This window comes from Oncorhynchus tshawytscha, linkage group LG02 (assembly GCF_018296145.1).
Source record: "Oncorhynchus tshawytscha isolate Ot180627B linkage group LG02, Otsh_v2.0, whole genome shotgun sequence".
In the NCBI taxonomy this organism is placed as follows: domain Eukaryota; kingdom Metazoa; phylum Chordata; class Actinopteri; order Salmoniformes; family Salmonidae; genus Oncorhynchus; species Oncorhynchus tshawytscha.
The window spans coordinates 74475346-74491940 of record NC_056430.1 but is presented as its reverse complement, the minus strand read 5'-3'; the positions used below and the strand labels follow the sequence as shown (position 1 = coordinate 74491940).

The 16595-nt window shown below is 44.1% G+C and overlaps 1 protein-coding gene and 1 non-coding gene across 2 annotated transcripts in view; both read right to left on the bottom strand.

Moving 5' to 3' along the window:
* glis2a (GLIS family zinc finger 2a) overlaps positions 1-16595 on the bottom strand; it is a 74321-nt gene that overhangs the window by 42697 nt on the left and 15029 nt on the right. The window lies entirely within an intron of this gene.
* trnay-gua lies at positions 175-262 on the bottom strand. The gene is given in 2 exon segments: positions 175-210; positions 226-262. It is a non-coding gene; the product is annotated as a tRNA-Tyr (tRNA).

The window sequence follows — 16595 nt, the reverse complement described above, 5'->3', positions numbered from 1 at the left end:
AGTGACATAAGGATTGTTGCAATTTCAAATATACTCTGCGACTTTACCAACTGTCCTATGGAAGGTCAACAAGTTATGAATTCGGTGATCTCAGGGAAAGATAATATGTTTGTCAAACACAAGTCAACGTGCACTGCTGTCAAAAGTTGGAGCAAGCCACGAGAAAAAATACACTCCTTCGAGCCGGATTTGAACCAGCGACCTAAGGATTGCGACAATTATCACCTACAGTCCTCCGCTCTACCAACTGAGCTATCGAAGGTTGACAACTAACTCCAAAAGCCATGACCTAGATGGTAAGATCTTCAGCTGATGCATATGTTTCTTCTTATTATATGATCTATTAGCTGCTTATTGTGGTGGTTTCATGGAGATGCCGGGATTGATCCCAGGTGCTCATACATCCGAAGTATTCACTCTTGTGCTGGAGCTACATCCCCTTAGAATGCCAGTAGTTGCATTTGGGGATAGTGACAAAGTGAGCCGAGGTAATGAATGCTTTTTTTGCCCTTGTCTCAGGATGGTAAGTCGGTGGTTGAAGATATCGCTCTAGTGGCGTGGGGGCTGTGCTTTGGCAAAGTGTGTGGGGTTATATCCTGCCTGTTTAGCCCTGTCCGGGGGTATTGTCGGACGGGGCCAAAGTGTCTCCCGACCCCTCCTGTTTCAGGCTCCAGTATTTATGCTGCAGTAGTTTGTGTGTCGGGGGGCTGGGGTCAGTCTGTTATATCTGGAGAATATCTCCTGTCTTATCCGGTGTCCTGTGTCTATTTATGCATGCTCTCTCTAATTCTCTCTCTCTTTCTCGCTTCTTTGCTCTTTCTTTCTCTCTATCGGAGGACCTGAGCCCTCGGACCATGCCTCAGTTCTACCTTTACTGATGACTCCTTGCTATACCCAAAAACCGCAGAAAAAGTTATCCTCCTTTAAGCCAGTGAGAGCCAGTGACATAAGGATTGTTGCACTTTCAAATACACTCCGCGACTTTACCAACTGTCCTATGGAAGGTCAACAAGTTATGAATTCGGTGATCTCAGGGAAAGATAATATGTTTGTCAAACACAAGTCAAAGTGCACTGCTGTCAAAAGTTGAGCAAGCGACAAGAAAAAAATACACTCCTTTGAGACGGATTTGAACCAGCGACCTAAGGATTGATATAACTACCAACTACAGTCCTCCGCTCTACCAACTGAGCTATCGAAGGTGGACAAGTAACTCCAAAAGCAATGACCTAGATGGTGAGAAGTCCTGCTGACCCTTCTGGGTCATCCATGAACATTTGAACATCTTGACCATGTTTTGTTATAATCACTACCCGGAACAGCCAGACGATGACTGGCCACCCTCACAGCCTGGTTCCTCTCTAGGTTTTTTCCTAGGTTTTGGCCTTTCTGGGGAGTTTTTCCTAGCCACCGTGCTTCTACACCTGCATTGCTTGCTGTTTGGGGTTTTAGGCTGGGTTCCTGTACAGCACTTTGTGACATCAGCTGATGTTAGAAGGGCTTTCTAAAAATATTTGATTGATTTGATTGTCAAGTTAAAGTGCACTGCTGTCAAAAATCGCTGAAAAAGTTATCCTCCTTTGAGCCAGTGTGAGCCAGTGACATAAGGATTGTTGCACTTTCAAATATACTCCGTGACTTTACCAACTGTACTATGGAAGGTCAACAAGTTATGAATTCGGTGATCTCAGGGAAAGATAATATGTTTGTCAAACACAAGTCAAAGTGTACTGCTGTCAAAAGTTGGAGCAAGCCACGAGAAAAAATACACTCCTTGAGCCGGATTTGAACCAGCGACCTAAGGATTGCTACAATTATCACCTACAGTCCTCCGCTCTACCAACTGAGCTATCGAAGGTTGACAACTAACTCCAAAAGCCATGACCTAGATGGTAAGATCTTCAGCTGATGCATATGTTTCTTCTTATTATATGATCTATTAGCTGCTTATTGTGGTGGTTTCATGGAGATGCCGGGATTGATCCCAGGTGCTCATACATCCGAAGTATTCACTCTTGTGCTGAGCTACATCCCCTTAGAATGCCAGTAGTTGCATTTGGGGATAGTGACAAAGTGAGCCGAGGGTAATGAATGCTTTTTGCCCTTGTCTCAGGATGGTAAGTCGGTGGTTGAAGATATCGCTCTAGTGGCATGGGGGCTGTGCTTTGGCAAAGTGTGGGGGTTATATCCTGCCTGTTTAGCCCTGTCCGGGGTATCGTCGACAGGGCCAAAGTGAATCCCGACCCTCCTGTTTCAGGCTCCAGTATTTATGCTGCAGTAGTTTGTGTGTCGGGGGCTGGGGTCAGTCTGTTATATCTGGAGAATATCTCCTGTCTTATCCGGTGTCCTGTGTCTATTTATGCATGCTCTTCTAATTCTCTCTCTCTTTCTCGCTTCTTTGCTCTTTCTTTCTCTCTATCGGAGGACCTGAGCCCTCGGACCATGCCTCAGTTCTACCTTTACTGATGACTCCTTGCTATACCCAAAAACCGCAGAAAAGTTATCCTCCTTTGAGCCAGTGTGAGCCAGTGACATAAGGATTGTTGCAATTTCAAGTACACTCCGCGACTTTAACCCTGACAAAGAGACAAAGACACACACACACACACACACACATGAATGAACAAAGTAATGCACTGAGAGAGAGAGAGAAACAAAGAGAGAGAGAAACAAAGAGAGAGAGAGAAAGAGAGAGAGAGGGAGACAGAGAAAAAGACAGAAAGAGAGACAGAGAAAAAGACAGAAAGAGAGACAAAGACACACACACACACACACATGAATGAACAAATCAATGCACACACAGAGAGAGAGAGAGAGCGAAACAGAGGGAGGGAGAGAGAGAGTGAGAGAGAGAGAGACAGAGAGAGAGACTATACAGTCAGACAGGTTTCTGGTTAATCAGAGGTTAGAGTTTATCTCTGCATTGACTGGGCCTCTGTCCCAAAAGGCACCCATATTCCTTGTGGTCCGGGTGGTGCACAGACCTTTCAGGAGACCATGCTCTCAAAATGAATAAAGTACTTTACACCTCCATTTTGTTTTTGATATGCTCACCCATCATCACAAATTGTAAACAAGCTAGTTACAATGCCTCCTGAAGACCTGGGGAAAAGATAGTGGGCTATCAGCTGATCATTGATGCAGATGAATGATGTAAATCTGCTAGTTGGCTAACTCCATTTATTTGACTGATTGGAATTTACCTCTGTCTTTCTTCTCTAACCCAGGGGTGGCAGGTAGCCTAGTGGTTAGAGCGTTGGCCTAGTAACCAGCAGGTAGCCTAGTGGTTAGAGCGTTGGCCTAGTAACCAGCAGGTAGCCTGTAGCCTAGCGGTTAGATTGTTGGGCCAGTAACCAGCAGGTAGCCTAGTGGTTAGAGCGTTGGCCTAGTAACCAGCAGGTAGCCTGTAGCCTAGCGGTTAGATTGTTGGGCCAGTAACCAGCAGGTAGCCTAGTGGTTAGAGCGTTGGCCTAGTAACCAGCAGGTAGCCTGTAGCCTAGCGGTTAGAGTGTTGGGCCAGTAACCAGCAGGTAGCCTAGTAACCAGCAGGTAGCCTGTAGCCTAGCGGTTAGATTGTTGGGCCAGTAACCAGCAGGTAGCCTAGTAACCAGCAGGTAGCCTGTAGCCTAGCGGTTAGATTGTTGGCCTAGTAACCAGCAGGTAGCCTGTAGCCTAGCGGTTAGATTGTTGGGCCAGTAACTGGAAGGTTGCTGTATTGAATCCCGGAGTTGACAAGGTAAAAATATGTCGTTCTGCCCTTGAACAAGGCAGTTAACCCACTCCTCCCTGGTAGGCTGTTATAGCAATTAAGAATGAGTTCTTACTTAACCTGTTACGGATAGGGATTCTTAACTGACTTGCCTAGTGAAATAAAGGTTACATTTTTAAAATCTTCCTCTTCTCTACTGTGTATCAAATCAAATCAAATCAAATTTTATTTGTCACATACATGGTTAGCAGATGTTAATGCGAGTGTAGCGAAATGCTTGTGCTTCTAGTTCCGACAATGCAGTAATAACGAACAAGTAATCTAACTAACAATTCCAAAAAACTACTGTCTTATACACAGTGTAAGGGGATAAAGAATATGTACATAAGGATATATGAATGAGTGATGGTACAGAGCAGCATAGGCAAGATACAGTAGATGATATCGAGTACAGTATATACATATGAGATGAGTATGTAAACCAAGTGGCATAGTTAAAGTGGCTAGTGATACATGTATTGCATAAGGATGCAGTCGATGATATAGAGTACAGTATCTACGTATGCATATGAGATGAATAATGTAGGGTAAGTAACATTATATAAGGTAGCATTGTTTAAAGTGGCTAGTGATATATTTACATTTCCCATCAATTCCATTATTAAAGTGGCTGGAGTTGAGTCAGTGTCAGTGTCAGTGTGTTGGCAGCAGCCACTCAATGTTAGTGGTGGCTGTTTAACAGTCTGATGGCCTTGAGATAGAAGCTGTTTTTCAGTCTCTCGGTCCCAGCTTTGATGCACCTGTACTGACCTCGCCTTCTGGATGACAGCGGGGTGAACAGGCAGTGGCTCGGGTGGTTGATGTCCTTGATGATCTTTATGGCCTTCCTGTAGCATCGGGTGGTGTAGGTGTCCTGGAGGGCAGGTAGTTTGCCCCCGGTGATGCGTTGTGCAGACCTCACTACCCTCTGGAGAGCCTTACGGTTCAGGTGCAGTTGCCATACCAGGCGGTGATACAGCCCGCCAGGATGCTCGATTGTGCATCTGTAGAAGTTTGTGAGTGCTTTTGGTGACAAGCCGAATTTCTTCAGCCTCCTGAGGTTGAAGAGGCGCTGCTGTGCCTTCCTCACGATGCTGTCTGTGTGAGTGGACCAATTCAGTTTGTCTGTGATGTGTATGCCGAGGAACTTAAAACTTGCTACCCTCTCCACTACTGTTCCATCGATGTGGATGGGGGTGTTCCCTCTGCTGTTTCCTGAAGTCCACAATCATCTCCTTAATTTTGTTGACGTTGAGTGTGAGGTTATTTTCCTGACACCACACTCCGAGGGCCCTCACCTCCTCCTGTAGGCCGTCTCGTCGTTGTTGGTAATCAAGCCTACCACTGTTGTGTCGTCCGCAAACTTGATGATTGAGTTGGAGGCGTGCGTGGCCACGCAGTCGTGGGTGAACAGGGAGTACAGGAGAGGGCTCAGAACGCACCCTTGTGGGGCCCCAGTGTTGAGGATCAGCGGGGAGGAGATGTTGTTGCCTACCCTCACCACCTGGGGGCGGCCCGTCAGGAAGTCCAGTACCCAGTTGCACAGGGCGGGGTCGAGACCCAGGGTCTCGAGCTTGATGACGAGCTTGGAGGGTACTATGGTGTTGAATGCCGAGCTGTAGTCGATGAACAGCATTCTCACATAGGTATTCCTCTTGTCCAGATGGGTTAGGGCAGTGTGCAGTGTGGTTGAGATTGCATCGTCTGTGGACCTATTTGGGCGGTAAGCAAATTGGAGTGGGTCTAGGGTATCAGCCAATCAGACCCCGTATTGATCATGATGTAGGCTAAAAAAGTGTTATCAGGTCAAATTCTGTGGCAGTATTGCTGACACTGTACGTAAACTAGCTAGCTACACACACACCACCGTTGACTGCATCTCTCCAGGATGGATACCTAGGCGAGCTCAAACTCTGTACAGTATTGTTGACACTGTACGTAACCTAGCTAGCTACACACACACCACCATTGACTGCATCTCTCCAGGATGGATATCAGGCGAGCTCAAACTCTGTACAGTATTGTTGACACTGTACGTATACTAGCTAGCTACACACACACACCTTGACTGCATCTCTCCAGGATGGTTACCAGGCGAGCTCAAACTCTGTACAGTATTGTTGACACTGTACGTAAACTAGCTAGCTACACACACACCACCGTTGACTGCATCTCTCCAGGATGGATACCTAGGCGAGCTCAAACTCTGTACAGTATTGTTGACACTGTACGTAACCTAGCTAGCTACACACACACCACCTTTGACTGCATCTCTCCAGGATGGTTACCAGGCGAGCTCAAAATCTGTACAGTATTGTTGACACTGTACGTAAACTAGCTAGCTACACACACACCACCGTTGACTGCATCTCTCCAGGATGGATAGCTAGGCGAGCTCAAACTCTGTACAGGGAAGACTGGGAAAAAGGCACAAACGGGCATGCGCTAGCTCTGGAAAAAAGAGCATATCAACAGACACGGTAAGGGGTGTGGTGAACTTGAAGGTGAATTGTGGGCAGTGGGTTCCGAACAACAATGACAAAAAAAAGAAAGTATTTTAAAGAAAATCATTTTATTTTTTCAGGGAAATTATACTCCCACCAAAACTTCGGAGACTGGAAGGGCCTGCCTATGGGCCCTGGTCAAAAGTAGTGTACTATATAGGGAATAGGGTTCTATAGGGCTCTGGTCTAAAGTAGTGCACTATATATAGGGAATAGGGTTCTATAGGGCTCTGGTCTAAAGTAGTGCACTATATAGGGAATAGTGTTCTATAGGGCTCTGGTCTAAAGTAGTGCACTATATAGGGAATAGGATGTTATAGGGCCCTGGTCTAAAGTAGTGCACTATATAGGGAATAGGATGTTATAGGGCTCTGGTCTAAAGTAGTGCACTATATAGGGAATAGTGTTCTATAGGGCCCTGGTCAAAAGTAGTGTACTATATAGGGAATAGTGTTCTATAGGGCTCTGGTCTAAAGTAGTGCACTATATATAGGGAATAGGGTTCTATAGGGCTCTGGTCTAAAGTAGTGCACTATATATAGGGAATAGGGTTCTATAGGGCTCTGGTCTAAAGTAGTGCACTATATAGGGAATAGGGTTCCATAGGGCTCAGGTCTAAAGTAGTGCACTATATATAGGGAATAGGGTTCTATAGGGCTCAGGTCTAAAGTAGTGCACTATATAGGGAATAGGGTTCCATAGGGCTCAGGTCTAAAGTAGTGCACTATATAGGGAATAGGGTTCCATAGGGCTCTGGTCTAAAGTAGTGCACTATATAGGGAATAGGGTTGCATTAGGGAATATGGTGCCATTTGTGACGTATCCCTAGTTTGACTGGAAGCTTCATAACATGCAATGAGACACACACAGCCAGGTGACTCATGCCGTGTTCTCCAAATGAAATAAACCATTTTTTTGATCAAGTTATCAACTAGTCTTGAAGGTATAGAATCCCAGCTGTTGCTCGCTAGATAAAGCATCAAACCTGGAAGTCGATGATAACAAGCATGGAGACACTAACGGAGAGTGACTCACTTCTTGTTTTGTTCCAACGTTGTAGATACACTTGCTACTATGTTGCCTTGAAAAGCTCATCTTGAAAATGAAATTCCGGCACAAATATCTCCCTCTATTTTCAACGGTTATTCAATGAGTCAGTCAATCAACGACACAATGGTGAAGTTTGAGTTCAACATGCCTTTGGAAGTAGTGATGTCGACTCTTATTCAAAGCAATGCTGAATTGGTATTGAGAGGAGCATTTGGAATTGTCAGGTAGTGTAGAATGTTGTGGTGTTCCGAGTGTTCTATAGTTCCGCTATGGCTTGTGTCCACCAGCTCTATGGTGGCATCACTGAAGATGTGCTGTGTGTGTGTGTGTGTGTGTGTGTGTGTGTGTGTCATGTGTTTCAACATCAGCTTAGCCTAGCATCATGATTATCGCCTCAGGGAGACAAAACACCACAGCACTGAGGGAGAGAGGATAATAAACACCACACACAAACACCAACACACACACACACACACACACACACACACAGATACACACACATTTACCGTACAGACGGTGGTGGACATATCAGGTGTACATTTCCACAGTGTGTGGGCATTCACGCATGCACCCGTGTGTCTCTGTGTGAGTGTGTGGTTATGTTTGTGTGTTTGAGGTGTCTCTGATAGCAACGTTGATGTTGTCAGATTGAGTAGCTTTGTCTTACACGAGGTCAAGCTAAACATTCACTGGAACAGCGCTCCTCTCCACATCTGTTTGTGTGTTTGAGATGTCTCTGATAGCAACGTTAATGTTGTCAGATTGAGTAGCTTTGTCTTACACGAGGTCAAGCTAAACATTCACTGGAACAGCGCTCCTCTCCACATCGCAATGGCTGGCAGCAGAAACCACTAACATATTCAAAGGCCACTTCGTGTTCTCATGTGGACAGTAATGTTAAGCACGTGTGACATACGTTGCAAGGATTCAGCGGTTGGATCGCTTCATCGTGAACAGAACAACGATATTCTTCATTCCGTTCCACTGTTTCCGACCAGAACAACGATATTCTTCATTCCGTTCCACTGTTTCCGACCAGAACAGCGATATTCTTCATTCCATTTCCACTGTTTCCGACCACCATGACTATATTATTCATTCCATTCCACTGTTTCCGACCAGAACAACTATATTCTACATTCCGTTCCACTGTTTCCGACCACCATGACTATATTATTCATTCCATTTCCACTGTTTCCGACCAGAACAACTATATTCTACATTCCATTTCCACTGTTTCCGACCAGCATGATGAAGTTTTAAACTGGTTCAAAAGCCGAAATAGTTTATATTGTTCCTTTCAATTCCTTTTCTAACCTGTGAAATCTACATAGTTGTACCATTAGCTCCTTAAATGATTCCACCATACAGAGCAGCTTGCTAATAGAGTGAAAGGTTTTCTATAATTTTTGTTGTTTTTGAAAGTAGTACTCATGGGTACCCAAAATGATACTCACAAGCAAAAATGAGTACCCAAAATGATGCACAATTGTGTACTGTGTCATCCATTCTGTATGATGAGTGAAAAACTCTCTCTCTCTCTCTCTCCCTGTCACTCACTCACTCACTCTCTCTCCCTGTCACTCTGTCTCTCTCTCTCTCTCTCTCTCTCTCTCTCCCCTGTCACTCACTCACTCACTCTCTCTCCCTGTCACTCTGTCTCTCTCTCTCTCTCTCTCTCTCTCTCTCTCTCTCCCTGTCACTCACTCACTCACTCTCTCCCCTGTCACTCTGTCTCTCTCTCTCTCCCTGTCACTCTCTCTCTCTTTTCTCTCTCTCTCTCTCTCTCTCTCTCTCCCTGTCACTCACTCACTCACTCACTCACTCTCTCTCCCTGTCACTCTGTCTCTCTCTCTCTCTCTCTCTCTCTCTCTCTCTCTCTCTCTCCCTGTCACTCTGTCTCTCTCTCTCTCTCTCTCTCTCTCTCTCTCTTTTCTCTCTCTCTCTCTCTCTCTCTCTCTCTCTCTCTCTCTCTCTCTCTCTCTCTCTCTCTCTCTCCCCCTGTCACTCACTCACTCACCACTCTCTCTCCCTGTCACTCTGTCTCTCTCTCTCCCCTGTCACTCTCTCTCTCTTTTCTCTCTCTCTCTCTCTCTCTCTCTCTCTCTCTCTCTCTCTCTCTCTCTCTCTCTCTCTCTCTCTCTCTCTCCTGTCACTCACTCACTCACTCACTCTCTCCCTGTCACTCTGTCTCTCTCTCTCTCTCTCTCTCTCTCTCTCTCTCTCTCTCTCTCTCTCTCTCTCTCTCTCTCTCTCTCTCTCTCTCTCTCTCCCTGTCACTCACTCTCTCTCCCTGTCACTCTGTCTCTCTCTCAATTCAATTCAATTCAAGGGCTTTATTGGCATGGGAAACATGTGTTAACATTGCCAAAGCAAGTGAGGTAGACAACATACAAAGTGAATATATAAAGTGAAAAACAACAAAAATTAACAGTAAACATTACACATACAGAAGTTTCAAAACAGTAAAGACATTACAAATGTCATATTATATATATATACAGTGTTCTAACAATGTACAAATGGCTAAAGGACACAAGATAAAATAAATAAGCATAAATATGGGTTGTATTTACAGTGGTGTTTGTTCTTCACTGGTTGCCCTTTTCTCGTGGCAACAGGTCACAAATCTTGCTGCTGTGATGGCACACTGTGGAATTTCACCCAGTAGATATGGGAGTTTTTCAAAATTGGATTTGTTTTCAAATTCTTTGTGGATCTGTGTAATCTGAGGGAAATATGTCTCTCTAATATGGTCATACATTGGGCAGGAGGTTAGGAAGTGCAGCTCAGTTTCCACCTCATTTTGTGGGCAGTGAGCACATAGCCTGTCTTCTCTTGAGAGCCATGTCTGCCTACGGCGGCCTTTCTCAATAGCAAGGCTATGCTCACTGAGTCTGTACATAGTCAAGGCTTTCCTTAATTTTGGGTCAGTCACAGTGGTCAGGTATTCTGCCGCTGTGTACTCTCTGTGTAGGGCCAAATAGCATTCTAGTTTGCTCTGTTTTTTTGTTAATTCTTTCCAATGTGTTAAGTAGTTATCTTTTTGTTTTCTCATGATTTGGTTGGGTCTAATTGTGCTGCTGTCCTGGGGCTCTGTAGTGTGTGTTTGTGTTTGTGAACAGAGCCCCAGGACCAGCTTGCTTAGGGACTCTTCTCCAGGTTCATCTCTCTGTAGGTGATGGCTTTGTTATGGAAGGTTTGTGAATCGCTTCCTTTTAGGTGGTTGTAGAATTTAACAGCTCTTTTCTGGATTTTGATAATTAGTGGGTATCGGCCTAATTCTGCTCTGCATGCATTATTTGGTGTTCTACGTTGTACACGGAGGATATTTTTGCAGAATTCTGCGTGCAGAGTCTCAATTTGGTGTTTGTCCCATTTTGTGAAGTCTTGGTTGGTGAGCGGACCCCAGACCTCACAACCATAAAGGGCAATGGGCTCTATGACTGATTCAAGTATTTTTAGCCAGATCCTAATTGGTATGTTGAAATTTATGTTTCTTTTGATGGCATAGAATGCCCTTCTTGCCTTGTCTCTCAGATCGTTCACAGCTTTGTGGAAGTTACCTGTGGTGCTGATGTTTAGGCCAAGGTATGTATAGTTTTTTGTGTGCTCTAGGGCAACAGTGTCTAGATGGAATTTGTATTTGTGGTCCTGGTGACTGGACCTTTTTGGAACACCATTATTTTGGTCTTACTGAGATTTACTGTCAGGGCCCAGGTCTGACAGAATCTGTGCATAAGATCTAGGTGCTGCTGTAGGCCCTCCTTGGTTGGTGACAGAAGCACCAGATCATCAGCAAACAGCAGACATTTGACTTCGGATTCTAGCAGGGAGGCCGGGTGCTGCAGACTTTTCTAGTGCCCTTGCCAATTCGTTGATATATATGTTGAAGAGGGTGGGGCTTAAGCTGCATCCCTGTCTAACCCCACGACCCTGTGTGAAGAAATGTGTGTGTTTTTGCCAATTTTAACCGCACACTTGTTGTTTGTGTACATGGATTTTATAATGTCGTATGTTTTACCCCCAACACCACTTTCCATCAGTTTGTATAGCAGACCCTCATGCCAGATTGAGTCGAAGGCTTTTTTGAAATCAACAAAGCATGAGAAGACTTTGCCTTTGTTTTGGTTTGTTTGATTGTCAATTAGGGTGTGCAGGGTGAATACATGGTCTGTTGTACGGTAATTTGGTAAAAGCCAATTTGACATTTGCTCAGTACATTGTTTTCATTGAGGAAATGTACGAGTCTGCTGTTAATAATAATGCAGAGGATTTTCCCAAGGTTACTGTTGACACATATTCCACGGTAGTTATTGGGGTCAAATTTGTCTCCACTTTTGTGGATTGGGGTGATCAGTCCTTGGTTCCAAATATTGGGGAAGATGCCAGAGCTAAGTATGATGTTAAAGAGTTTTAGTATAGCCAATTGGAATTTGTTGTCTGTATATTTGATCATTTCATTTAGGATACCATCAACACCACAGGCCTTTTTGGGTTGGAGGGTTTTTATTTTGTCCTGTAACTCGTTCAAGGTAATTGGAGAATCCAGTGGGTTCTGGTAGTCTTTAATAGTTGATTCTAAGATCTGTATTTGATCATGTATATGTTTTTGCTCTTTATTCTTTGTTATAGAGCCAAAAAGATTGGAGAAGTGGTTTACCCATACATCTCCATTTTGGATAGATAATTCTTCGTGTTGTTGTTTGTTTAGTGTTTTCCAGTTTTCCCAGAAGTGGTTAGAGTCTATGGATTCTTCAATTGCATTGAGCTGATTTCTGACATGCTGTTCCCTCTTTTTCCGTAGTGTATTTCTGTATTGTTTTAGTGATTCACCATAGTGAAGGCGTAGACTCAGGTTTTCCGGGTCTCTATGTTTTTGGTTGGACAGGTTTCTCAATTTCTTCCTTAGATTTTTGCATTCTTCATCAAACCATTTGTCATTATTGTTAATTTTCTTCGGTTTTCTATTTGAGATTTTTAGATTTGATAGGGAAGCTGAGAGGTCAAATATACTGTTAAGATTTTCTACTGCCAAGTTTACACCTTCACTATTACAGTGGAACGTTTTACCCAGGAAATTGTCTAAGAGGGATTGAATTTGTTGTTGCCTAATTGTTTTTTGGTAGGTTTCCAAACTGCATTCCTTCCATCTATAGCATTTCTTAATGTTACTCAGTTCCTTTGGCTTTGATGCCTCATGATTGAGTATTGCTCTGTTTAAGTAGACTGTGATTTTGCTGTGCTCTCTCCTGTCACTCTCTCTCTCTCTTTTCTCTCTCTCTCTCTCTCTCTCTCTCTCTCTCTCTCTCTCTCTCTCTCTCTCCCTGTCACTCACTCACTCACTCACTCTCTCTCCCTGTCACTCTGTCTCTCTCTCTCCCCTGTCACTCTCTCTCTCTTTTCTCTCTCTCTCTCTCTCTCTCTCTCTCTCTCTCTCTCTCTCTCTCTCTCTCTCTCTCTCTCTCTCCCTGTCACTCACTCACTCACTCACTCACTCTCTCTCCCTGTCACTCTCTCTCTCTCTCTCTCTCTCTCTCTCTCTCTCTCCCTGTCACTCACTCACTCACTCACTCTCTCTCCCTGTCACTCTGTCTCTCTCTCTCTCCCTGTCACTCTCTCTCTCTCTTTTCTCTGTGTCACATCTCACACATTCTGCTATCTCTGTCAGTAGTGTGTGTGTGGTGGTTTAGAAGTGGTGTGTGGAGGGCGATAATGGCACAGGAAAATCATAAATAATGCAGTAGAAACGTTCTGGGTGAGAGTCTGCGAACATGCAAACACACACAGACACATAGACACACACACACACATAGACACACACACACACACATAGACACACACACATAGACACACACACACAGACACATAGACACACACACACACACACACACACACACACACACACACACACACACACACACACACACACATAGACACACACACACACACACACACACACACACACACACACACACACACACACACACACACCACCCGCACGCCTTTTGCCAGAAAGATAAAGGGATCTTCAGAGGGAAAGAGGGAATGAATGAATCACCCTTCACCTAGTCCAGAGAGAATACTAAGAAGTTCTCTTTCTGGATCTTGATCATTAGCAGGTATCGGCCTAATTCTGCTCTGCATTTATCTCCTCTCTCTTTATCTCTTTCTCACACACACACCGACTCTCACTTTCTCTCAACTCTCTCTCACTCTCCTTCGCTATCTGTATCTCCTCTCTCTCTCTCTCTCTCTCTCACACACACACAATTATTTTTCCATTTTCACCTATATGACATACCCATATCTATATATAACACAATACATCTGGTAGAAGACATTACAAAGAAAAAAACAAAGAAAAAACTAACCAGTGTTTTTTTGTACCACCATCTTCGAAATACAAGAGAAAGGTCTCTGTTCTAGCCATCACTCTGGTTGTAATTCCAATAGTGTCCAGAAGATGGCAGCAGTGTATTTTGCAAAGTTTCAGATGGATTATTTGGACTATGACTGGTCCTCAAGACTTTTAGTGTGAAGTCTCAATGTACATTTGGGCAAATCGTGAAGGAGACGTCAGGATATCGTCAAATATGTATACTTGTACTTTGATTTAGCTTTCCATATTAGTTCAACATTTGCAAAACAACCAGCTTTAATAACTTCATAACTCTGAATATCCTTATATTTTGTGTCCAAAATGAAAAGGCATAGTGTCGTACAAGGTTAGTAGCTACTTTTTACGACATATATTTACGACATGGTTTCCGGATACTCCCGTAAAGCCCAGATCATTGGCTTTCTAGCTAGCTTTGTTTGACCCTTATTGGTGCATATTTGACAAGGATCCAGTCGCTAAAGTGATGGCCGTCCGCGTCATCGGGGTGCCATGAAGGCTTCGCTCTCTGACCAAATATGGTTTCCTATAGGATATACTACACCACTAATGATATAGTGAAGTCTTGTTACTTTCTAGGATCTCTGAGGTATATATACTAACATGATTTGACTTGCTGAATCAACGTGTAGGGTGAGATATTCACAGATTCCTTTCTTTGCAAATTGAACGAGTGGAAATACAATATCGATCGTGCATGCTATTTGGAATTTTTTAGGATATGAAAATGATTTTATCTAACAAAACGACACTTCATGTTATCTCTGGGACCCTTTGGATGATAAATCAGAGGAAGATTTCAGAATGTAAGGACACATTTTACCTTCAGAAGTGAATTTATCAAACCTATTGCTGTGTTGTTAGGAGCTCTCCTCAAACACTAGCATTTTTTCCCCCGCAGCAATAGATACTGTAAATAGGACTGTGCAGTTATATTAACAAGAATTTAACTTTCAGCCAATATCAGACACTTATTTGTACCGACATTTGTTGTTACTCTAAAATCTGCGTTTTTGACATATCATGCTGAATGAGTCACAACTGTCCCGTTGACGGGATGCCGATCCTTGAGATTTATACATTTTACACCCACCCATACCTTCCATCACCTACAGAGAGATGAACCTGGAGAAGAGCTCCTAAGCAAGCTGGTCCTGCGGCTCTGTTCACAAACACACCCCACAGAGCAACAGGACAGCAACACAATTAGACTTAACCAAATCATGAGTAAACAAAAAAGATAAAAAGGTTATTTTGTTAAATCTTTGCAATGTGTCAAGTAATTAAGTTTTGCCTATGTACAGACTCAGTGAGCAGAGCCTTGCTATTGAGAAAGGCCGCCGTAGGCAGACCTGGCTCTCAAGAGAAGACAGGCTATGTGCTCACTGTTATTCCACTCCCTCATCCACTTCTCCTCTCCTGTTCTTCTGTTATTCCACTTCTTCCCTCCTGTTCTTCTGTTGTTCCACGACATCCCTGTTCTTCTGTTGTTCCATTCCCCTCTCCTGTTCTTCTGTTATTCTTCTTCCCTCTCCTGTTCTTCTGTTGTTCCACGTTCTTCTGTTATTCATCCCTCTCCTGTTCTTCTGTTGTTCCACTTCTTCCCTCTCCTGTTCTTCTGTTATTCCACTTCTTCCCTCTCCTGTTCTTCTGTTATTCCACTTCTTCCCTCTCCTGTTCTTCTGTTATTCCACTTCTTCCCTCTCCTGTTCTTCTGTTATTCCACTTCTTCCCTCTCCTGTTCTTCTGTTATTCCACTTCTTCCCTCTCCTGTTCTTCTGTTGTTCCACTTCTTCCCTCTCCTGTTCTTCTGTTATTCCACTCTTCCCTCTGTTCTTCTGTTGTTCCACTTCTTCCCTCCTGACATCCCTCTCCTGTTCTTGATTCCACTCTCTTCCCTCTCCTGTTCTTCTGTTATTCACCTTCCCTCCCTGTTCTTCTGTTGTTCCAGGGGTTACGACATCCCTCTCCTCCACAGCACACCTACCCTCGTTACACACACACACACACACACACACACACACATACCACTAGCACTAAGTCCCTTGTACCCGGGCATCTCCACCACTTACCCCTCTCATCAGTCAAACTGTTCAGTCCAACACTGCTCTCACTGCCACATGGCACCCTATTCCCTTTGTAGTGCACTATCCTATAGGCCCTGTTCAAAAGTAGTGCACTATCCTATAGGTCATGGTCAAAAGTAGTGCATGACATAGGGAAAGGGTGCAATTTGGGACACAGTTAAAAAAATGGATGAGAAAATAGAGGACAGAATGAAGTGAAGAGAGGCGCTGCTTTGACAGCAGAACATTCCCTTGACACATGTTATATTTATTCTTTAAATTGGCTGCACATTCAGTACAACAGATGGGGTACTTCCCTGCTCGAGAGAGAGAGAGAGAGAGAGAGAGAGAGAGAGAGAGAGAGAGAGAGAGAGAGAGAGAGAGAGAGAGAGAGAGAGAGAGAGAGAGAGAGAGAGAGAGATAAAACATTGACATTATTGTTCCTTTCAACTTTGAGGAATTTACACTTCTACTTAGCTTTACATGTACATGGATAGAGGAGCATTAGAGAGATGACTGGCTTGATGATGTGATGAGGGGGGTAGGGAGATGACTGGCTTGATGATGTGATGAGGGTGAGGTAGAGAGATGACCGTCTTGATGATGTGATGAGGGTGAGGTAGAGAGATGACTGTCTTGATGATGTGATGAGGGTGAGGTAGAGAGATGACTGGCTTGATGATGTGATGAGGGTGAGGTAGAGAGATGACTGGCTTGATGATGTGATGAGGGGGTAGAGAGATGACTGGCTTGATGATCTGATGGGGGGTAGAGAGATGACTGGTAGATGTGATGAGGGTGACTGGCTTGATGATGTGATGAGGGTG